The sequence below is a fragment of the Hyperolius riggenbachi genome, chromosome 3, assembly GCF_040937935.1.
Source record: "Hyperolius riggenbachi isolate aHypRig1 chromosome 3, aHypRig1.pri, whole genome shotgun sequence".
NCBI lineage: Eukaryota > Metazoa > Chordata > Amphibia > Anura > Hyperoliidae > Hyperolius > Hyperolius riggenbachi.
This window is the reverse complement of record NC_090648.1, coordinates 191,728,785-191,752,874: the sequence shown is the minus strand read 5'-3', so window position 1 is coordinate 191,752,874 and position 24,090 is coordinate 191,728,785. Positions and strand designations below refer to the sequence as shown.

Below are 24,090 nucleotides of genomic sequence, written 5' to 3'. Positions count from 1 at the left end.
GCTAAAAAGTGCTCATAAAAGTGCTTATAGTGTGTCTGAGCCCTCAGTATTTGTAAGCTGTGGGTAAGTTGGGCGCCGGGAGCGCCGAAAGACGGCTCTTCCTGCTGCCACTAAACTCCCTGGCAGTGTTAAATACTATTCCCCCTCCGAGTCATTGCAACTCAGAGGGAGATGTAATTTGGGGTACGGCGAGCCCCGAATCACCCTTATGCTCCCCGTGCAGTTTATTATTGCTGCTATGGGGCTCCTGGTTTGGGTAACTGGTGCAGGGCTGTGGAATCGGAGTAGGAATCCGAGTTTAGGAGTCGGAGTCAGACCAATTTTAGGTACCCGGAGTCGGAGATTTTATAAACTGAGGAGTCTGAGTCGGGAGTCGGATGATTTTTGTACAAAATCCACAGCCCTGGTAAGTATTAGACTAAGGAGTCGGAGTCGAGGTGTCGGAGTCGGAGCCATTTTGGGTACCTGGAGTCGGAGTCTGTGGTTTCATAAACTGAGGTGTCAGAGTTGGAGTCGGAAGATTTTTGTACCGACTCCACAGCCCTGCCGCCATGCACCAAAACCACCTGCTTTGCCTTCTCTCTCCTCTCTCCAATCTTGTTATTAGAAACCATAATCTAAAGCTGGCCATACATGCATCAATTGTTACAGACAGATTCTTTCACTATGATCGAATCATAATGGCTTTTACACCTGTCAGTACTGAGTATGGATGTGGCCTATAGGGTTTCATACTATAGTGAAGTGGGTCATGGGCAGGCAGTGATGCACTGGCATATACGACGGGGGGTGCGTGTGTGACGTCATTTGGGGTGGGGCTGCCATAACGGGCCTCTGGTTTGTGTTTCCCCCAAGCCAAAAGGTCCCAGTCCTCCTCTAAATATGTACTCTGTAAAGTGCTGCAGAAGATGTAGGGGCTATATAAATACTAAAATAATAATGTAGCTATAGGAATTGTTTCTGATGGATATTTTACATAAAAGTGAGTATCCTGAATCATTTACTGCATTCTACTTTATATTGTTATGGTTCTTCTTCAATATAAAGCTACATTTTAGTCTGGTCCTTTTATACACTTGGACATTCCTTTAGAAATGTATCCTACTCTCACACATAAACCAGCTACAGCAGAAATCCTAACCAGTTTCCCTGGGAATGTTATGTATTTGTTTGTTGAATTCCTTGCAGGGAGATTGAGACCTGGGGGCATTCTGTACACCTAGCAGTGGGCTGACATCATGGATGCAAGAAGTGAAATATAGTTCCTGGCAATTTTAAAAAGTCATAGTCAGTTTCAAAATACAGAAAAATGGAAAGGTAGTTTTCAGTACCATACATGTATAAAAGGGCTCATGTAGATCTGCTATATGCTATGTCAATTCCTTTTTAAATAACACTTTAAATATTTATTTTCTATTATAGAAAACCTGTAGGGAAAAAAAGGTTCCCAATTTGGGCACTTACCTCGGGAGAGGAAAGCTTCTGGATCCTCAGAAAAAGCTGAAGGCCGAGCAGGTCCATGCTTCTGTGCAGGTGCAGTGTGGCCGCACTTCGGGGGACTCAGCCCTGGAACGACGTGGTGGAGGAGGAAGAGGGAAGCCTCTGGATCCTCGGAAAAAGCTGAAGGCCAAACAGGTCCATGCTACTGTGCAGGTGCAGTGTGGCCACGCTTCGGGGGACTCAGCGCTGGAACAACGTGGTGGAGGAGGAAGGGGGAAGCCTCTGGATCCTCGGAAAAAGCTGAAGGCCGAGCAGGTCTGTGCTACTGTGCAGGTGTAGTGTGGCCGCGCTTCGGGGGACTCAGCCCTGGAACGACATGGGATGGGGGAAGCTTCTGGAGGACCCAGTCCCAGAAGCTTCCTTCTCTTGAGGTAAGTATCTAAATTTGTGCATCCCAAACCTCACAGGTTTGCTTTCATGTAAACCTTTAAATACAGAGCCTCTAAATAATAAAATACAATTCGGTAAGCCAAAAAATATGATTTAGGTGTGAATCGGAAAATAACAAGGTGATCTCCAGAGTTTCTGAGCCAAATCTAGAATATCTGCAAATGTAACTTGAAAAAACTCGTCAGTTTTACAAATGGCAGCATTCGGAATTCAGTATATAAAAATAGCCTTCATGGAGACTGTGATCTGTTTTGTTTATTCTTCAAGGGACTTTTAATACAATTCTTGGAGCATCAAATATAAGTGCTGCTCCTCCAAAGAAGTGAAATGCAATTAAGTTTCTGGCAATGACCTTTCCTTCTTGTCAAGCTCTGCTAAAATACATGTGGCAGTATTTTCTGTGCAAACCTCTACTGATCCTGATGAGTCAGGAGATACTGTCAAATATGCTTTACCATGATGGGCCACAACAGTCACTAGAAAATTCCCATTATGGTAGATGGGCCAAAAATAACAAGAAACAGAAAAATATATAGCTTTTCAGGAAAGACTAAATCTGTTTTGCTTATCTGAAAGTTATGAGTGAGGCCTGTCTGCAGTGAGCTGACGTATGCTGCGGATCCTCAGTCCTCCGTGTAGCTCATTGATCTTGTTGATCCAGTGAAACAATAAAGAGAACGATGGGAGGTGCATAGGTGAAGCTACTGTCCAAACAATAGTTTTAAGCCAACATCTCCTCTAAAAATGTAAAAACTGCCCTCAATAACTCTGTTGTTGGTCAGGTGACTGGGAAGGGCCACTCAGCTATGTCTCCTCTCCCAGAATACACCACAGCCATGGGCGTCCACACATATGGCAAAATCGGGCATCCGCCTGACCCTGGCTGCCCGCTGCCCCCCCCTGGCCGCGTGCCCGTGCAGCCAGCAGGAGGGGAGCAGCGCAGAGAAGAGGGAGAGCTATGGGCACAGTGGGGAAGGGCGGATGTCTCCCCCCCCCCTTCCCTCACCTTAGGGGGCTCTCCCTCCCTCGCTCTCCCCTCCGGAACGAAGTGTGCAGCGTCTGGGCAGCGGGCGAAACTTACCTCATCTCGCTCCTGCGCCGGAAGTTCTGGTGCCGCACTCTGGTCTGGACCAGACCAGACTAGCGGCTAATCCATCTGGCGCCTGGGCCGAGACAAGGTAGGTTCCGCCCGCTGCCAGCCGCTGCACACTTCGTTCCGGAGGGGAGAGTGAGGGTGGGAGAGCCCCCTAAGGTGAGGGAAGGGGGGGGACATCCGCCCTTCCCCACTGTGCCCATAGCTCTCCCTCTTCTCTGCGCTGCTCCCCTCCTGCTGGGGCACACCTGGCTACTTATTCTGGGGACATATACCCCTGCCTACATATACTGGGCACATATACCCTGCCCTGGCTATATATACTGGGCACATTTACTCCTGCCTACATATACTGGGCACATATACCCCTGCCTACATATACTGGGCACATATACCCCTGACTACATATACTGGGCACATATACCCCATGACTACATATACTGGTCACATATACCCCTGACTACATATACTGGGCACATATACCCCTGGCTATATATACTGGGACATATACACCTTCTTACATATACTGGGACATATACACCTGCCTACATATACTGGGACATATACACCTGCATACTGGGACATATACACCTGCCTACATATACTGGGGACATATACACCTGCCTACATATACTGGGACATATATACTGGGACATATACCCCTGGCTACATATACTGGGACATATACCCCTGGCTATATATACTGGGGACATATACCCCCTGGCTACATATACTGGGGACATATACCCCCTGGCTATATATACTGGGACATATACATCTGCCTACATATACTGGGACATATACCCCTGGCTATATATACTGGGACATATACACCTGCCTACATATACTGGGCACATATCCCCCTGACTACATATACTGGGTACATATACCCCTGACTATATATACTGGGCACATATACCCCTGCCTACATATACTGGGCACATATACCTCTGGCTACATATACTGGGCACATATACCCTTGACTACATATACTGGGCACATATACTCTTGACTACATATACTGGGCACATATACCCCTGGCTACATATACTGGGCACATATACCCCTGACTACATATACTGGGGTCATATATACCCCTGACTACATATACTGGGGACATATACCCCTGACTACATATATTGGGCACATATACCCCTGACTACATATACTGGGCACATATACCCCTGGCTACCAGTTCTGGGGACATCTATACTACTGGCCACCTATTCTGGGGACACCTATAGACCTGGGGCTACCTATTTTTGGGAAACCACTGCTGTCAGATTGAGTGTATTTTGGGGAACTGCTGCCAGGTGAGAGGTGTCAACCATATTAAAGGGGCATTCTGACTTTTTATGTGAAATGCTGTCTATTTATGTGCCTCATGACTGCTGAATTTGTCTTGTTGGGGCCTCAAGGTTACTGACTTTGTCTTGTTGGGTGCCTCATGATTTTTTGGGGGCCTCAATATTGCTGAATTTGTCTTGTTGGGGGCATCATGATTGCTGAATTTGTCTTGTTGGAGGCTTTATGATTGCTGAGTTGGTCATGTTGGGGGCCTCATGATTGCTGGATTTGTCTTTATTGGGGGGGGGGGGCTCATGATTGCTGAATTTGTCTTGCTGGGGGTCACATGATTGCCAACTGCGAGACTATGGAAAAAGCTGAATCATCATCATATGAGACAATAGCATTAAACCTACTTTTTCCGCTTTTTAAAACAGAAAATGAAACTAGGAGGTTCTAAAAAAAAGAACACTTTTTCAGGAGTACGATGGATGAAATTGTTTATCTTCACAGTTTATTTTCAACTTGGATTTTTTATAATGTCCATGTATGAGTTAAAACGTTTGTATTTAGTTTAAATTGCTGTTGGCACTTTGTGATAGTAAAGTGACTTTGCAGTTTGGACACTCGACCTCCAAAAGGTTCGCCACCACTGTCCTAATCTAATGTCCACCATTGCTTAGTTCATGTAAACTTGTCTCCACCCACGACCACACCCACATTCTGCTTCATGACCACACCCATTTTTCGGCGCGGCGCGCTACGCACGCTGCATGATGTAGCCCCATTTTTTGGCGCGCTGTGCGCACCACACCACCGCCCCAAATTTTCGGCGCGGCGCGATTACCTCTTTCTCCTCCCCTCCTTTTTGCCCCCCTCCCTGGAAAATTTACTGCAGACGCCCATGACCACAGCCTGCAGAATTTAGGTTTTTATTTGATCAGAGTTTGGAGGCAGTCAAGTGACTGATACTGTCTCCAGAAAAATATAGGTATTCAGGGAAATTTCATAAAAATCCTATTGCTACTCCAGTGGAAATGGAAGAAGACTGTAATTTAGTAGAAATTTTGTCTAGATAGTGACTTTATAGTACACGCAGAGACTGGGTTTAAACCACTTCCAGATGCAAGGTGTGGAAATCTAGGTTCGGTTTGCAGCCTCTTATCTCTGCCAGAACATAAACGTCAACAGCCTGGCTCCACATGCTTCCGCTGTGATTGTACTTCCATCATCACTATGCTCAGCTTTCTAATGACTGCTGAGCTCTGTACATTGATCTTGAGCCAAATTGATTTGTTCCTGACCCTGTGATTACTGTGAGCCAATCAAAGTGATCACACAGTAAAAATAATTTGAAAACTTGTTCTGGTGCTTAGACTGGTTAAACAATACAAAAATGGCATACATGAAAAAGGCACCTAAACAAAAGGGCACAGGGGACTGCTGCTAGTACAATATCTCTACGATTAGTGATATTCTATGGCTGGATTCCGATAGTAAAATATCAGTAATATTTACTGATCTTTTAATATGGCTAAACCTAACCCTACTCTCACACAGAACCCTCCGTCTACCAATGCCTAACCCTAACCCCCCAATGGTGCCTAACCCTAGGACTCCTCCTGGCAGCCCCAAGAACCCCCCCCCCCCCCCCCGGTACCTAAACCTAACCTCACCCCAAACTATAACTCCCCTCTGCCACAAAGCCTCGATATGCAGAAAGGAAGGTAAATTTCACTGCCCGGAGGCACCTGATTAGCGGCAGTGAAAGTAAATTGTATTTGCCCAATAGCAGTTATTCTTAGAAAAACGTACCCTCCAAACAAAGCCTAATTGGTGGCAAAAAACCAAGATATAGATCATTTCATTATGATAAGTAGTGATAAAGTTATTGGCAAATGAATGCGCAGGTCCATAAAGGGAAAAAATCCCTCAGTGGTGAGCTGGATAAAAACAAAACGGGGGTCCAGTGGGCCAGGGGAGAGGTTGTGTACTTGACTGACAGACACAACACTGGATGCTGTGACTACCACTTGACTTCTATCTGGGACATTAAATAATAATTCAAATCAATGCATCAATGTGTCTTATTAACACCCTATTTCATGGTGCTGATGTCTGTGATTTTTTTCATTTTTTATTATTATTATTATTATTATTAGTATTATTATTATTAGTATTATTTTAATTTTCTATCTGTTTTTTTGGGGGAAATTAGTAAGATGTATAAATGTAGCCCTATGCACCCCTAATGAAGCCCATAGCAAGCTGAATTTTCCCATGAACATTCTTATTGTTCAGTTTGATCCAACCCAAACCAAACATGTGAGACTGAATAGCATTTTACTTGAATTGCAAGCTGATTGCTAAGAACTTTCCTCGTTACAGACAGGTGTACCCACAAAATAAATCTAAAGTTGTTTATTTTATGCCTGCTGTTTATCCTGGGTGCCTCTTTCATATTGCAATGTAGCAGACACGCATACAAAATTGAGTCTCTATTATACAAAGCCTTAGCTCTTCCTTGAGCAGTATGTCTGTGATGTGTGCAGTAAATATCATTCTTTTCAGTGTCTGTTTACAGTGAACTCTTCTTTCACAAACAGAATGTAATAACAAAAAGTATAGCCAAGCCAAGGGAGTGTTCTGGCCTCAGAATAGTATACTGGCTAAAATAATTATCAGAAAAAAAGACTTACAGATTTTTGGCTACTGTACAACACTTACTGTAAGATTAAATAAATACAGTATGCTTTATCTCAATGTTAGATTACATGTTCAGTTTTCAAAGAGAACCCATAACCAAGAATTGAACTTTATCCCAATCAGTATCTGATATCCCCCCTTTTACATGAGAAATCTTTTCCTTTTCTCAAAGGGATCATCAGGGGGTCTGTATGGCTGATTTTGTAGTGAAACCCCTCCCACAGTGTAATGTCAGGAGTCAGGACTATTGTCCTGACATCACACTGTGGCATTCTTGTTGCATTGTGGGAAATAACAGCTGTTTCCAACTGCCAAAAAAGCAAGCAGCATCTCCTACCACATCACCTGTCAGCAGTAAAAATGTCACTATGTGATACATTTCAGAGTGTAAATCAGGGAGAGGAAAGATATTACAATGGGCAAACACTGACTAAATCATTTATAAATAATTATTGTAAAAATTAACTACTTTTTTTCATTACACAATTGTAACTGGAGTTCTTCTTTAATGGGAACTAATACTGATCCTGTCTAAAAGTGCCCTTTTTCCTGGTTATCATGGTGGTTCTCTGCTTTCAGTCATCATAAAAACTATATGAATATCATGTGTACTGACTCTGACTTTAATATGTGTGTGATGGTGAAAAATTTGAAGCCAAGAGATCAGCATGACAGTTAAAGTGAACTTCCGGACTTAAAATGTACTCAGCAGAACTGAAAAGGCTTGGTGTTTCTTTAACAGTTTCACAGCATCAGAACTAGTTTTTCTTACCAAAGCATCATTTTTAGTGGCATTTTTAGCTAAGCTCCACTCATCAAAGAGAACTGCCTGGGCTTTTTTCCCTGATGCTGTGCAAAGCATGATGGGATTTCCTATGTTGTTATTCATGTTGCCTAGCAACTGGGAGGGCTGATCAGCACACAGGACAGTTGGAACTGTGTCTCATGCTCCCTGTCACCTCCTTTCAACCAAAAAGATGGCTGCCCTCATGAAATCAAACATTTGCCTGTTCTTTTAAAACAGGGCGGGTAAGAGATTATATTACCTATCTATTTTAATTAACATAACTAATGTAACTTAATGACAGTATGTTTGTTAAGGCTGAAGTTCCTCTTTAAAGATGACCCAAGCTTTAGAAACACATACTCACATAAGGAGAGGGAATACTCTGAATCCTAATGAGGCATCCCATGGTGTCCTCTGGCTCCCAATTGCCGCTCGCAGACCCCCCAGCTGATTGGGTATGTGCTCCTTTTCTAGTATGAGCGCAGCCATGCTGCAGGCACAGAAATGCACGAGCGGCTTTAACTTGCTGTACAGGCGTGTCCATATTTGCGTAGGTGCACAGTGTTGGACTGGGAGGGGGTAAAGGTGATGAAATCCACTTGCTGGCCAAGTAGCAGTAATCATGTGTTGCTGCTCACAGTAAAGACTTGCTGCAGGTCTCTATTGGGAGTGATAACACCTGATTACTGTTGCTTTGCCAGCAGGTGGATTTCCTCAGCTTTTCCACCTCCCAGTCCTAGAATGCAGGAGCAATATGGGCATGCTCATGCTTGAAGATTAGGGCTGCCATGATCATATTACCGACAAACTCTTGTCAGTAATCTTTGAAGGGTCCATGAGAGGTAACAGGGGACAGAAGGATGCTGTGGGAACTCTCATTAGGATCCAGAGACTTCCTTCTCCTTATGTAAGTATGTGATTTGGTACTTGAGCTGAGGTTTACACTTTAAGTAACTAGCATTTTTTAAAAGAGGTCAGCTCAACAATGACAGCATCAGTACAAGTTTCATTAATTGGACATCTGTTTATATTAAGAAACACGGCTTAACCTGGCCAAACAGTATACGATTATCACTTTATTTCATTTTTGATCAAGATTACCTACAATATAACGAGTAATATTAAGGGCTAAAAGTGATTGAACTATATATCTGCAATGTTGGTTTTTAGCCAAAATAATTGATTTTAATGTTGATCGTAATGTTGATCATACATTAGATTGTAATATCGATCAAAAACAAAAAAATTAGTGATAATTGAATAGTGTATGGGCCAGCTTTAGGTTGCTTATACCGATATTACTCTGTATATATAGTGAGTATGTCAGAGACAGACTGCACATCACTACTGAAGTTGTTGGAAGAAGAACATAAACAGTCTCATCGTTTTGTGTAATCATGTTTTGATGCTGGAACTCACCAAAGTGCAATAAATGTAGAGCATGGTATATATTTCTGTAAACAGAACGCTCTGTAAACATGGTGTAGTGCAGTGAAAGCTAACTTCAGCAAGATCCGGATTCTATTTATTCTGAAAAAAAACAAAAACATTCTACACAAAGCATTGCAGGAGTATTCCCTCTCCCCATTGACAAGGGTAAATCATGTTCACCACTTCCTGGCAGTGCACTGGCAGTAGCTAATTTAGAGCTAAGGCCCCGTTTACACTTGCGTTTTGCCATGCAAACGGACCGGATCCTGATCGGATAAGGACCTGATCCGGATCGGAACCGTACATGATCCGGATCGGAACCGTACGGTTCCGATCCGGTCCGTTTGCATCAGGCATGCATCAGGATGCCATCCGGATCCGTGGGCAAAAAATAGCGAAATTTAAAGAAAAAAAAAATGTTGGGGTCAGTCTGGTGCACCTGTAGAATCAGGTTCCTCCACTGTAAGCCTCACCTCCACCTCCGACATTCTGCCAAACAGCTCCAGCACGTCTGTCACTGCTGCTCCACTCCAGACATGCTTGGCCCATGTGTCCCCATCCGAAATGGCCGCTTGGATACGCATAGGAAGTGGGGTAGAACGTCAGGTTTTTGTAGGCAGTGTGTTTTGTGCCTTCCGTTCCCCATTGGTTTCTGTGTTCCGGATGGTGCTGTCAGGCTCATGTCTGGCTCCGGTCCGGGTGCGTGGGCCAGAGATCCGGACCCAAAAAATAGCGCATGTTGGAAAAGAGTCCGGAGTCCGGATCCGATCCGGCTCCGGTACGTACGGAACGGACGCGTGTGAACGTCCGCATAGACTTTACATTGCTATGCGGAACGTACGTTCCGTTTGTACAGTATGCGGTCCGGATCAGATCCGGAAAATCCGGATAGCGAACGCTAATGTGAACCAGGCCTAAGAGATCAGGTTACAGGTACTGCAGCTAATTCTATATTGAAAAGATTATCACATTTCTTATTACTACTAATTGTGTAAAAGTATGGGAAGTTCTGTCTATCCATCTATCTATCTATAGATTTAAATATTGCTTTAGAACATAGTTAATACTTAAAAGGTAATCTGAAGTGAAATTAAACTTTTAAACTTTTTTAAACTAGCAAATGGTAATCAAGCCAGCTCAGGATTGAGCGATTACCATTCAGCTGTGTTGAGATTTGCATACCTGCATCCATTGGCTGATGCCAGCATAAAAGTCTGCCTCCCATTTCATACCCCGCCTGTCATTGTGGTCAGTACGCTGATCTGCTGGGCACCTTGTTACTCTGTATAGTTCTGTTATTGTAATTCTATGGGACTGTAACGATCGGTGTAACACAGAGAGGATCTGATTACCGGTGATTTGCAATATCACTGGGAATACAGATATATACCAGATTATTGATGATCTGCAGTATCACCGATAATCAGATATATACGCTAACCTCTGGACACCTGAGTAGAGTATGAGTGTTTGGTGCAACCGTAATACTTAGAGGACTAGGCCTCAGAGCAGTAAGGAGTACTGAACAAATTCCTTTCCAAAGACCTGCACTCTCCCGAGGGGAGGAGACAGGCTGAGAGTAGGAAGGACAAACTAAGAGTGACACTCAGGAGGGAGTGTCACTACCAGGACAGGGAACCGCCTCTAACAGTAAGGTCGGTTCTCAAGGTCGGACAAACCAGATCGTAACCACTAACCACACAGACACAGTACAGATTCAGAAGGCAGATACAGGGTCTAATAAACAAGCAGGGTTCGGCAACAGAGTATCAGAAATATCGGGGTACAGAATCAGGAGGCAGAAACGGAATCTCAGGGCGAGCCGGGGATCGGCAACAGAGTATCAGAATAGCAAGGTACAGGATCAGAGTTCAGAAGAGTGGTCAGACAAGCAAGAAGGTCATAACAGATAATCACAATCAAACTAGTACTTTAGACTATCAACAGAATCTAGCTAAGTGTAGGATTACAGCTCCAGCTGGTCCCGTCACACTTTCGGATCTGACTCAGGTCTGAGTGCTACCACATAGTGATCGCAACGCCAGACAACCAGTAACTGAACAGCCAGCAGTATATATACAAAACCATTCACCAGCCCCTCCCTAAGTGCTGGACCAATGAAATGAAGCAGGATTGTCAGCTGACCGGCCTGGTCAGCTGACCCTTTTCTGACTGCCATATAAGTTCTGCCTCTCTGCGCGCACGCGCGTCATCCTGAATCTTGGTGGACTATCAGTCCCAGCCACACCAGTACTGTCCTGTAATGTGCTTACTGACCCGGGCGCGGGGTTGGGTGCACCGCCCTTAGCACCGGCGGCGGCCTTCCCGCGCTGGGTCAGATTGTTTGTAACAGGCTCATGCGCGTCAACCGCTGCGTCAGACGTGGCGGTTTTTCCGCGTTCCGCCATGCCATGCGCGGAAAGAGCCGCCTCCCGCTGACTTATAGCGGCAGCTCTTCCGCGTTTCTTTACAGGGACCTTATTAAACTTGTGCTTTAGCTAGTTCTTGATAAATATATATGCAGACTTGCTAATATATATTTATCCGTTAGTTGAGCCGTTTGTTATTTTTCTTATTATTGTGTATTGCCTAGTTCCATGCTTGATGGACGTCCGCTGCATCCACGGTGGGTCAGTGAAGTCCATTATCCAGATAGCTTGGATTTTGCCATCACCACGTTGGTGACTGGTAGTATTCTTGCTACTCTAGTTTCTGGGAACGTAACTATAGGCTGCAGTTGCTATTAGTTACCTTCTATCCTGTAGTCTTGCCTGGGTGGATGCTTGCTGGTGACTGTTGTTAGCCTGCTTGCTCTGCTTCTGTGTACGTGACTGTGAGCTGTGGTTGCTACTAGTTATGCTCCAATCTATAGTCCTGTCTTGTAACTGTCTGAATGCTTGCTATCGCTAAGGCAGCACAGTGTGAACTAAGGCAGCGCAACATCGCACTGCTCTGCCATTGTGTTTTATTTGTAGCGATATCGGAAGCCCAGAGCTGCAGTTGCTCTGGGCAGCCTGTGCAACCTCTTCCATTATCCAGCTCTTAGCCTTGTTGCGCTGGGTGGTCAGAAAGTATGATCCCCCAGCATTACAGGAACATTAGTAACAAAGAACATAGTCTTATATTGTTTCCAGTACAGGAAGAGTTAAGAAGCTTCAGTTATCTATGCAAAAGAGCTACTCTGAGCTCTCAGACCCAACTTAATTTGGTGACAGTCCTATTTTTTGAAGAGCTTATACATCAAAGAAACAGTGAGAGACAGCTTCAAATAAAGTTTTACTGCAGGGGAGTTCAAAGGGTAATTAGCTCTGCTTTGTTTTATAGTTTAAAATACAGAGTGTGGTTTGTAATTGCAAATATGACAGAATGATGCAATGTTATTAAAAAAAAAGCTATATAACTGAAAATAAAAATATACAACTCTTTTCTTTAATACTAATATTCTATTAACTATCTGTACTACACATACAATTCATTATACGGTTTTTTTTTGCTTCATGTCACTTCAAATATGTAACACTGAATGGTTTTGCCTGTTAACTAACACCAAATATAAATGTGTGCTGTATGTATGAAAGCATCATTCTTTATTGACACATTTCTCTCAAAGCAACTTAAAATTATAACAACATATTGCATCCACAACATTATATTGCATCCACAATATTAATATTATTACATATAAAACTAATAGATGGTGATCTTCTCCTGATCAATGCTTGTATTTTTTTTTTAGATATAAACACTGCATTTCTTAGGTCTGTGATTTTTCTTTTAGCATATATCAACTTTTCTAGAAGGGAACAGTAGAGTTTTGCATGTGACAAAGTAAGAGTTAATGTTTTATACCTCTGCGTGTCTGTGTTGCCTGTCTGCTTTTGGCTGTGTTTATCATTACAACATGCTGCTCTCACTCTAGTGTAGCCCAAAACAATACAAGCCTGAACATCAGGTTTTTGTGTCTTCTAGGACCTTCAGCTAGACAGATAATATGAGAGCACAGCCGTGATATAGATCGCAAGGTACGGTAAGTTCTTTGGGTTATTTCATTTTAATACAAGCCTAACTTGTTCTTTAATCGTAAAATGTCACACCGTGGAAGTGTGACATTTTTAGTGGCTCTGTACATTTAAGTGGCTCTGTACATAATTCCTAATTATTTCGTTTGTGTAAGTGTTTGTATTAGCTACCGTACATGGTGTTCTAGTTTTGTTATTTCTTGCCTGCATATCTATTTCATTTTAGTTTCACTGTTAACGCAGGTATATTATGTTGTTTTAAACTGTATGTATTTGTTATGAATGCATTCCAAATTGTGTTTTTAAATACAATTTGTAATGAAAGTAGTATTTTTTTTTTAATAATTTGGCATAAGTTGTGAATGTTTTCTTTATAGCGGGTAACTGGGCAGTGCATATTTGTCCAATAGAAAACGATACAGCTATAACTGATCTATTTACTTATTAGTAGACTGGTGAAGGTGCTTAAACCTCAGTTTTTTTATCTGTATGACCTCACTGTCTGTCCAATGACAGCCAGAGCTCACATTGGTAGCCTGGCTGTTACTGGGGCAGAATGTGCAAATATTTTAATCCTTCCAAACTTTATACAAAACTGAAAAAAAGGAAAAAAATGTGATGTTGGATATGAACAAGCAAACTTGAACTGAAAATCATTTTTATAGCTTTACAAAAATCAGAAAGGGACTGTAGGCGATTTATTAGTAGGATTAGAACTGTATGAACCTATGTCACATGTTACTTTAGGTATGCTTTGAATTACTTCTCAATTATACTTTCTGTGTAATGAAGAAAACGCATGCACTGCCCTTTCTGTACTTGTATAAAATTAACCGCTTCCGGGTGGTGGTGATTGAAATCTACACCCTATTTGTGTCCTGTTATTCCTGCCAGGGAGTAGATATCAATCACTCTTGCTGTGCGGATCCACTGGTCTTGCCATTCACGCCACTATGTCGTTGCTGCAGCTCCCTTGCTCTGCATTCAAACTGACAGCAGAACTCTGTACCTCGGTCAGAAGATGACTTAACCACTTGCCGACCGCCCACAGCCCATGGGCGGCGGCAAAGTGGACGCCTAAAGGACCGCAATACGCCTTCAGGCGGCGCGTCCTTTAGGCATGCCGGGGGAGCGATCGCGTCATTGATGACGCGCGCTTCCCCCGGCAACTGGCTCCGCCCACCCGCCGTAACATCCCGCCGGCCATACGGAAGCGCCGGCGGGATGTTAACCCCGCGATCGCCGCTACAAAGTGTATAATACACTTTGTAATGTATACAAAGTGTATTATACAGGCTGCCTCCTGCCCTGGTGATCCCAGTGTCCGAGGGACCACCAGGGCAGGCTGCAGCCACCCTAGTCTGCACCCAAACACACTGATCTGCCCCCCCCCCCGCCCACTGATCGCCCACAGCACCCCTCAGACCCCCCCCTGCCCACCCCCCAGACCCCTGTTTGCACCCAATCACCCCCCTAATAACCCATCAATCACTCCCTGTCACTATCTGTCAACGCTATTTTTTTTTTTATCCCCCCCCCTGCCCCCTGCCCCCTCCTGATCACCCCCCCACCCCTCAGATTCTCCCCAGACCCCCCCCCAGACCCCCCCCCCCTGTGTACTGAATCCCCCCTGTGTACTGTATGCATCTATCTTCCCTGATAACCTGTCAATCACCCGTCAATCACCCATCAATCACCCATCAATCACCCATCAATCACCCCCTGTCACTGCCACCCAACAATCAGCCCCTAACCTGCCCCTTGCGGGCAATCTGATCACCCACCCACACCAATAGATCGCCCGCAGATCCGACATCAGATCACCTCCCAAATCCATTGTTTACATCTATTCTCTCCTCTAAACACCCACTAATTACCCATCAATCACCCATCAATCACCCCCTATCACCACCTGTCACTTTTACCTATCAGATCAGACCCTAATCTGCCCCTTGCGGGCACCCAATCACCTGCCAACACGCTCAGATTGCCCTCTGACCCCCCCCTTATCAATTCGCCAGTGCATTAATTACATCTGTTCTTCCCTGTAATAACCCACTGATCACCTGTCAATCACCTGCCAATCACCTATCACCCATCAATCACCCCCTGTCACCCCCTGTCACTGCCACCCATCAATCAGCCCCTAACCTGCCCCTTGCGGGCAATCTGATCACTCACCCACACCATTAGATCGCCCGCAAACCCGCCGTCAGATTACCTCCCAAATGTATTGTTTACATCTGTTATCTTCTCTAAACACCCACTAATTACCCATCAATCACCCCCTATCACCACCTGTCACTGTTACCTATCAGATCAGACCCTAAGCTGCCCCTTGCGGGCACCCAATCACCCGCCCACACGCTCAGATTGCCCTCAGACCCCCCCCCCCCCCCTTATCAATTCACCAGTGCATTAATTACATCTGTCCTTCCCTGTAATAACCCACTGATCACCTGTCAATCACCTGCCAATCACCTATCACCCATCAATCACCCCCTGTCACTGCCACCCAACAATCAGCCCCTAACCCGCCCTTGCGGGCAAACTGATCACCCACCCACACCAATAGATCGCCCGCAGATCCGACATCAGATCACCACCCAAGCGCAGTGTTTCCATCTATTCTCTCCTCTAAACACCCACTAATTACCCATCAATCACCCCCTATCACCACCTGTCACTGTTACCCATCAGATCAGACCCTAATCTGCCCCTTGCGGGCACCCAATCACCCGCCTACACGCTCAGATTGCCCTCAGACCCCCCCTTATCAATTCGCCAGGGCATTATTTACATCTGTCCTTCCCTGTAATAACCCACTGATCACCTGTCAATCACCTGTCAATCACCCCCTGTCACTGCCACCCATCAATCACCCCTGTCACTGCCACCCATCAATCAGCCCCTAACCTGCCCCTTGCGGGCAAACTGATCACCCACCCACACCAATAGATCGCCCGCAGATCCGACATCAGATCACCACCCAAGCGCAGTGTTTCCATCTATTCTCTCCTCTAAACACCCACTAATTACCCATCAATCACCCCCTATCACCACCTGTCACTGTTACCCATCAGATCAGACCCTAATCTGCCCCTTGCGGGAACCCAATCACCCGCCTACACGCTCAGATTGCCCTCAGACCCCCCCTTATCAATTCACCAGGGCATTATTTACATCTGTCCTTCCCTGTAATAACCCACTGATCACCTGTCAATCACCTATCAATCACCCATCAATCACCCCCTGTCACTGCCACCCATCAATCACCCGCTGTCACTGCCACCCATCAATCAGCCCCTAACCTGCCCCTTGCGGGCAATCTGATCACCCACCCACACCAATAGATCGCCCGCAGATCCGACGTCCGATCACCTCCCAAGTGCAGTGTTCACATCTGTTCTCTACCCTAAACACCCACTAATTACCCATCAATCACCCCCTGTCACTGCTACCTATCAGATTAGACCCCTATCTGCCCCTAGGGCACTCAATCACCCGCCCACACCCTCAGAATGCCCTCAGACCCCAGCCCTGATCACCTCGCCAGTGCATTGCTTGCATCTATTCCCCCCTCTAATCACACCTTGAGACACCCATCAATCACCTCCTGTCACCCCCTAGCACACCTACCCATCAGATCAGGCCCTAATTTGCCCCGTGTGGGCTCCTGATCACTCGGCCAAACCCTCAGATCCCCCTCAGACCCCCTTCCGATCACCTCCCCAGTGCATTGATTGCATCTATTTTCCCCTCTAACCACCCCCTGAGACACCCATCAATCACCTCCTGTCACCCCCCTAGCACTCCTATCCATCAGATCAGGCCCAATACAACCTGTCATCTAAAAGGCCACCCTGCTTATGACCGGTTCCACAAAATTCGCCCCCTCATAGACCACCTGTCATCAAAATTTGCAGATGCTTATACCCCTGAACAGTCATTTTGAGACATTTGGTTTCCAGACTACTCACGGTTTTGGGCCCGTAAAATGCCAGGGCGGTATAGGAACCCCACAAGTGACCCCATTTTAGAAAAAAAGACACCCCAAGGTATTCTGTTAGGTGTATGACGAGTTCATAGAAGATTTTATTTTTTGTCAAAAGTTAGCGGAAATTGATTTTTATTGGGTTTTTTTCACAAAGTGTCATTTTTCACTAACTTGTGACAAAAAATAAAATCTTCTATGAACTCGCCATACACCTAACGGAATACCTTGGGGTGTCTTCTTTCTAAAATGGGGTCACTTGTGGGGTTCCTATACTGCCCTGGCATTTTAGGGGCCCTAAACCGCGAGGAGTAGTCTAGAAAACAAATGCCTCAAAATGACCCGTGAATAGGACGTTGGGCCCCTTAGCGCACCTAGGCTGCAAAAAAGTGTCACACGTGGTACCGCCGTACTCAGGAAAAGTAGTATAATGTGTTTTGGGGTGTATTTTTACACATACCCATGCTGGGTGGGAGAAATTTCTATGTAAATGGTCAATTGTGTGTAAAACAAATCAAACAATTGTCATTTACAGAGATATTTCTCCCACTTAGCATGGGTATGTGTAAAAATACACCCCAAAACACATTATACTACTTCTCCTGAGTACGGCGGTACCACATGTGTGGCACTTTTTTACACCCTAAGTACGCTAAGGGGCCCAAAGTCCAATGAGTACCTTTAGGATTTCACAGGTCATTTTGCGACATTTGGTTTCAAGACTACTCCTCACGGTTTAGGGCCCCTAAAATGCCAGGGCAGTATAGTAACCCCACAAATGACCCCATTCTAGAAAGAAGACACCCAAAGGTATTCCGTTAGGAGTATGGTGAGTTCATAGAAGATTTTATTTTTTGTCAAAAGTTAGCGGAAAATTGATTTTTATTGTTTTTTTCACAAAGTGTCATTTTCCACTAACTTTTGACAAAAAATAAAATCTTCTATGAACTCACCATACTCCTAACGGAATACCTTGGGGTGTCTTCTTTCTAAAATGGGGTCATTTGTGGGGTTCCTATACTGAACTGGCATTTTAGGGGCCCTAAACCGTGAGGAGTAGTCTGGAAATCAAATTTCGCAAAATGACCTGTGAAATCCTAAAGGTACTCATTGGACTTTGGGCCCTTTAGCGCAGTTAGGGTGCAAAAAAGTGCCACACATGTGTAATTGCCATACTCGGGAGAAGTAGTACAATGTGTTTTGGGGTGTATTTTTACACATACCCATGCTGGGTGGGAGAAATACCTCTGTAAATGACAATCTTTTGATTTTTTTACACACAATTGTCCATTTACAGAGTTATTTCTCCCACCCAGCATGGGTATGTGTAAAAATACACCCCAAAACACATTGTACTACTTCTCCCGAGTACGGCGATACCACATGTGTGGCACTTTTTTGCACCCTAACTGCGCTAAAGGGCCCAAAGTCCAATGAGTACCTTTAGGATTTCACAGGTCATTTTGCGGAATTTGATTTCCAGACTACTCCTCACGGTTTAGGGCCCCCAAAATGCCAGGGCAGTATAGGAACCCCACAAATGACCCCATTTTAGAAAGAAGACACCTCAAGGTATTCCGTTAGGAGTATGGTGAGTTCATAGAAGATTTTATTTTTTGTCACAAGTTAGTGGAAAATGACACTTTGTGAAAAAAACAATAAAAATCAATTTTCCGCTAACTTTTGACAAAAAATAAAATCTTCTATGAACTCACCATACTCCTAACGGAATACCTTGGGGTGTCTTCTTTCTAAAATGGGGTCATTTGTGGGGTTCCTATACTGCCCTGGCATTTTAGGGGCCCTAAACCGTGAGGAGTAGTCTGGAAATCAAATTCCGCAAAATGACTTGTGAAATCCTAAAGGTACTCATTGGACTTTGGGCCCTTTAGCGCAGTTAGGGTGCAAAAAAGTGCCACACATGTGGTATCGCCGTACTCGGGAGAAGTAGAACAATGTGTTTTGGGGTGTATTTTTACACATACCCATGCTGGGTGGGAGAAATAACTCTGTAAATGGACAATTGTGTGTAAAAAAAATGAAAAAATTGTCATTTACAGAGATATTTCTCCCACCCAGCATGGGTATGTGTAAAAATACACCCCAAAACACATTCTACTACTTCTCTTGAGTACGGCAATACCACATGTGTGGCACTTTTTTGCAGCCTAACTGCGCTAAGGGGCCCAAAGTCCAATGAGCACCTTTAGGCTTTACAGGGGTGCTTACAAATTAGCACCCCCCAAAATGCGAGGACAGTAAACACACCCCACAAATGACCCCATTTTGGAAAGTAGACACTTCAAGGTATTCAGAGAGGGGCATGGTGAGTCCGTGGCAGATTTCATTTTTTTTTGTCGCAAGTTAGAAGAAATGGATTCTTTTTTTTTTTCTTTTTTTTTGTCACAAAGTGTCATTTTCCGCTTACTTGTGACAAAAAATAATATCTTCTATGAACTCACTATGCCTCTCAGTGAATACTTTGGGATGTCTTCTTTCCAAAATGGGGTCATTTGGGGGGTATTTATACTATCCTGGAATTCTAGCCCCTCATGAAACATGACAGGGGGTCAGAAAAGTCATAGATGCTTGAAAATGGCAAAATTCACTTTTTGCACCATAGTTTGTAAACGCTATAACTTTTACCCAAACCAATAAATATACACTGAATGGTTTTTTTTTTTATCAAAAACATGTTTGTCCACATTTTTCGCGCTGCATGTATACAGAAATTTTACTTTATTTGAAAATTGTCAGCACAGAAAGTTAAAAAAATCATTTTTTTGCCAAAATTCATGTCTTTTTTGATGAATATAATAAAAAGTAAAAATCGCAGGAGCAATCAAATAGCACCAAAAGAAAGCTTTATTAGTGACAAGAAAAGGAGCCAAAATTCATTTAGGTGGTAGGTTGTATGAGCGAGCAATAAACCGTGAAAGCTGCAGTGGTCTGAATGGAAAAAAAGTGGCCGGTCCTTAAGGGGTAGAAAGACTGTGGTCCTCAAGTGGTTAATTGTGCTTTGAGTCCTATGGGAGAAAAGCGCTTTACAAATGTTATTGTATTATTGTATTGTATTGTATAATTGACTCCTGACCCCATGATCACTGTGAGACAATCACAGCGATCAATGCTGCAGTGTGTTCGCATTTTGAAAAAAAAGTCTCTGGTCCTTAAAGAGAGCCCAAGGTGGGCTCATATATTAAAAAAAAAACCTAGGCTACCTGATCCAGGGTGCTTGGTGGATGAGGTAGCCACCATCCCCACTGCTCTCTGCCTCTCCGCTGGCCTGCTAGGGCTCACTTTCACTTTCGTGACCTCTGGGTCACGACACTGGAAGAAGAGAATTCTCTCTCTCTCCCAGCGTGCAGGGAGGAGGGGAAGCGGCAGGAGGGGGGGGGGGACCAGGGAGAGAGCTGTCCAATGGCAGCTCTGTAAAGCCTGCAAGAACGCCCCTAGTGGGCATTTGATCAGGGAATCCTTCTCCTCCTATTACCCTACGAGATAGCGACAAATATTGTTACTAATTTCAGGGGGGCTATAGCTCTGAGGTGGGGGGGGGGGGGCAGAGAGCAGTGGTGGAGGGACACATAAGCATGTCATGAGTCAGAGAACATGCCTCTGTGTCCTATCTACCCCCCCCCCCCCCCCCCCGCACCACCTCAGGTTCTCTTTAATTGCCGTAGTACCCAAGTGGTTGATGTTATACTTTCACACAAGCTAAATTGCAGTCATTTTTGTTAATTTAAAATAAATCATCACACCTAGAAGAAATTAAAGAATAACATTATAAACAATTACTTGTGATCATTTTTAGTCTAATGCAATCAGATTATTGATGAAGAAGGCCTGATCATGTATAGATATAAACATTTGCAGCATCGGTCTTCTAATATCTGATATGAGACAGGCATGCAGGTCACCGGCCTCCCTGCAGCCCTGCAAAACCTCTGGTGATACAACGCGGGTTGTGAAACAGCTGTCAGGTAGGGGGGAGCACTCTACATCGGGGCCTCCTCTAGTTTTACCATCTGCTGCCAATAAATGTTTTTATGGTACACTAGCATCGGTACCCACCCTCTCTCTCTTTTTATGATACATGGAAGTTGTGCTTTGGCGGTTGCAGGCTGTATGTGAAGCCATAGGAATTTGTTTTTTGGCCTGGTCATTTTTTATATGCTGAAGAGCTGGTGATTATTTTCTACGCTGAGACAAATGCAGGTCACTGGTCCTGACTGCACTGAAAGTTAGCAGTACACCTAAGCAACTCTATTATTATTATCTATTAAAATTTCTTATTCTTTTACAATAGTTATTTATAAATTATTTAGTGTTTGTTCATTTTTAAATCATTGTTAAATCTTTACTCTCCCTGATTTGCTTTCTAAAATTTATTACAGGTGGCAAGATCATTAGTACTGGTAGGTGATCTCTGTGGAATGTTTGTTGGTGAGAATTTCAAAGTCAGCACAACAACATAGTCTCCCAGAATTTCTGGGGTGGAGTAAGAATTCAGCATAATAAACAGCCTAGGATAAGCCCTAGTGGTTGGGTGGTGCTATATACCAATATAGAGCACAATATAACTATAGGAAGTGTTTCTGATGCTGAAGCCAAGATATTTAGCCTACAATTGGGTATCCTGAATAATTGACTACATTCTAATATACAGTTTGTCGTTACAGTTCAGGTTTAATCTTTAAATAAAAATGGTGTAAGTACACAGAGAAGCCTCATAATTACCTTAATTTCATCTCATGTGGTTTCTCCTTGGAGACGAGTTTTCACTTAACCTCCCTGGCGGTATGATTCTGTCTTGATTTTAGGGTCTAAAAGCGGTACAATTTTTTCATGTGCTTTCAGACCCTAAAAGCAAGACAAAAATCATGCCACCAGAGTCTCTGCGGTAGCCCCTGTTCCCACTCACCTGAGGGATCCTGCACTGCAGTTCTTCCTGCATCCTCCGGGTGGCCCTGTAACCCTATAGTGAGATCACCGGCTGTCGTCATGACAACTGCGATCTCATCCGAGGGATGCAAAGACTCGGAGGACAGGAAGAAGAATGGCTGCCAGCATCCTGATACCCCGAGAGGTGAGTGATGCACGCAATGCTCTGCACAGATCTCCCGGCAGCTACCACGAGTCTAGGTCGAGGTTACAGCTTTGAGCTGCGGTTTGCCACCTCAGGCCTGATACGGGGTTACCACTAAGGAGGTTAAAATATATATATTTTTTTCATTTTAATTACTTTATATTGGTGACACCTTTTTTTTCTGGTTTTATCATACCTTGGGGTTATGCTAATAGCGTGACCCATGGATTGCTACAGTAACGTGCTTTACTAATGTGTGTTACCATAGCAAAGTTTGTGGTATTCAAGTATTGCGGGCTGTGCTAATTGCATAATGTGCAGTACACTACTAGTGGCAGTAATGGTAATATTGCCACACTCTGTCTTTGCACAACAATAATACAGATGCTACATGCATCAACCCCAAAAATAACAATTATGATAACCCAATAAAATTGCTTGAGGTGGGGAGGTTACAAAAGACCCTGTATATCTGTAGTGATCCTAGTTATACGGTGTCTCAGTGATATGCGAGGCAGTGATACTGCATGTGAGTAACAGGGGTAATGGAGCAGAATTACAAATACTTTTGCAGACAAGCAGCTCTGACATGCAATAGATTGCACTCAGACCTGCTTATATTTTGCACACTATATGGTGTTATGGGAATACCTTGTGAAGACTTTACGTTGTAGTTTTGGTAGAAAAGCCTGTGACACATTTACAGGGTGATCCATACTGGACTGACACTATGGGCTCGATTCACAAAGTGGTGCTAACCCAGTTAGAGACTTTAGGCATGATAACCATTGCACCACGCTAGTGAAAAGCCAGTTTAGGCGTGATAAGTTTAGGTGTGATAAGTTTAGGTGTGATAAGTTTAGGCATGCTAAGTTTAGATAAGTGTAGATAGCGTGCAAAGTCCCGCACGCAAAGCAGCGCCATTAAACTCTATGCGAAGTGCACCAGACTTTGCTAGCGCAAAACTTTTGATCAGCTGTGCACTGCGGTGCTAACGCAGTTGGTGCTTAAACTTATCATGCCTAAACTTATCACACCTAAACTTATCATGCCTAAACTTATCACACCTAAACTTATCATGCCTAAACTTATCACACCTAAACTTATCACACCTAAACTTATCATGCCTAAACTGAGTTTAGGCGTGATAAAGGGCTTTTCACCAGCGTGCTAACTGTTAGCACCGCTTTGTGAATCAGGCCCTATAACCCAGCTACATGGCCGTCTACACGGAATGCCCAGACAGAGGTAGGCTAAAGGCATCCTATTAATCTCCTGACTGAACACTGATATCTTTTGAAATGTATCTTCATTTAGCAGTACAGCTTTCAGTGTGGCAAAGCTCAAGTCCAATAGCCTGTTATTACTGGAAATTGTTTTCATTATATCCTCAAATTGTGGTCTGTAAATTGCTGTACAGGTGTTGTTCCTCCTTCTGTCTAACCCTGATTCCATCAGAATGATGCTCATCTAGCTTTAAAGGCATAGCATAAACATACAGTACTCACAAAAGTGAGTACACCTCTCACATTTACAAAAAATAGATATTATACATTTTCATGGAACAACACTGAACATATGGCAATTTGATACAATCTAAAGTAGTCATTGTTCAGTTTGTATAACAGTGTAAATGTGCTGTCCCAACAAAATAACACAACTCAATCCGTTCATGTTCTCTGGCAAGAAAAGTGAGTACACCGCTACTTGTGCCCAAAGTGTCAATATTTTACGTGCCCACCATTATTTTCCAGCACTGCCTTAACCCTCTTGGGCATGGAGTTCACTAGAGCT

General features: G+C 44.0%; 1 protein-coding gene across 2 annotated transcripts in view; it reads left to right on the top strand.

The window, feature by feature from the left end:
- WDR72 (WD repeat domain 72) overlaps positions 1-24,090 on the top strand; it is a 558,532-nt gene that overhangs the window by 132,643 nt on the left and 401,799 nt on the right. Inside the window, exon 2 of one of the 2 annotated variants that reach the window (XM_068275478.1) lies at positions 13,164-13,216. The gene's annotated coding sequence lies outside the window, so the exon portion shown is untranslated. Of the gene's footprint in view, positions 1-13,163; positions 13,222-24,090 lie in introns of both variants that reach the window. The other variant, XM_068275479.1, reaches the window with a different exon arrangement.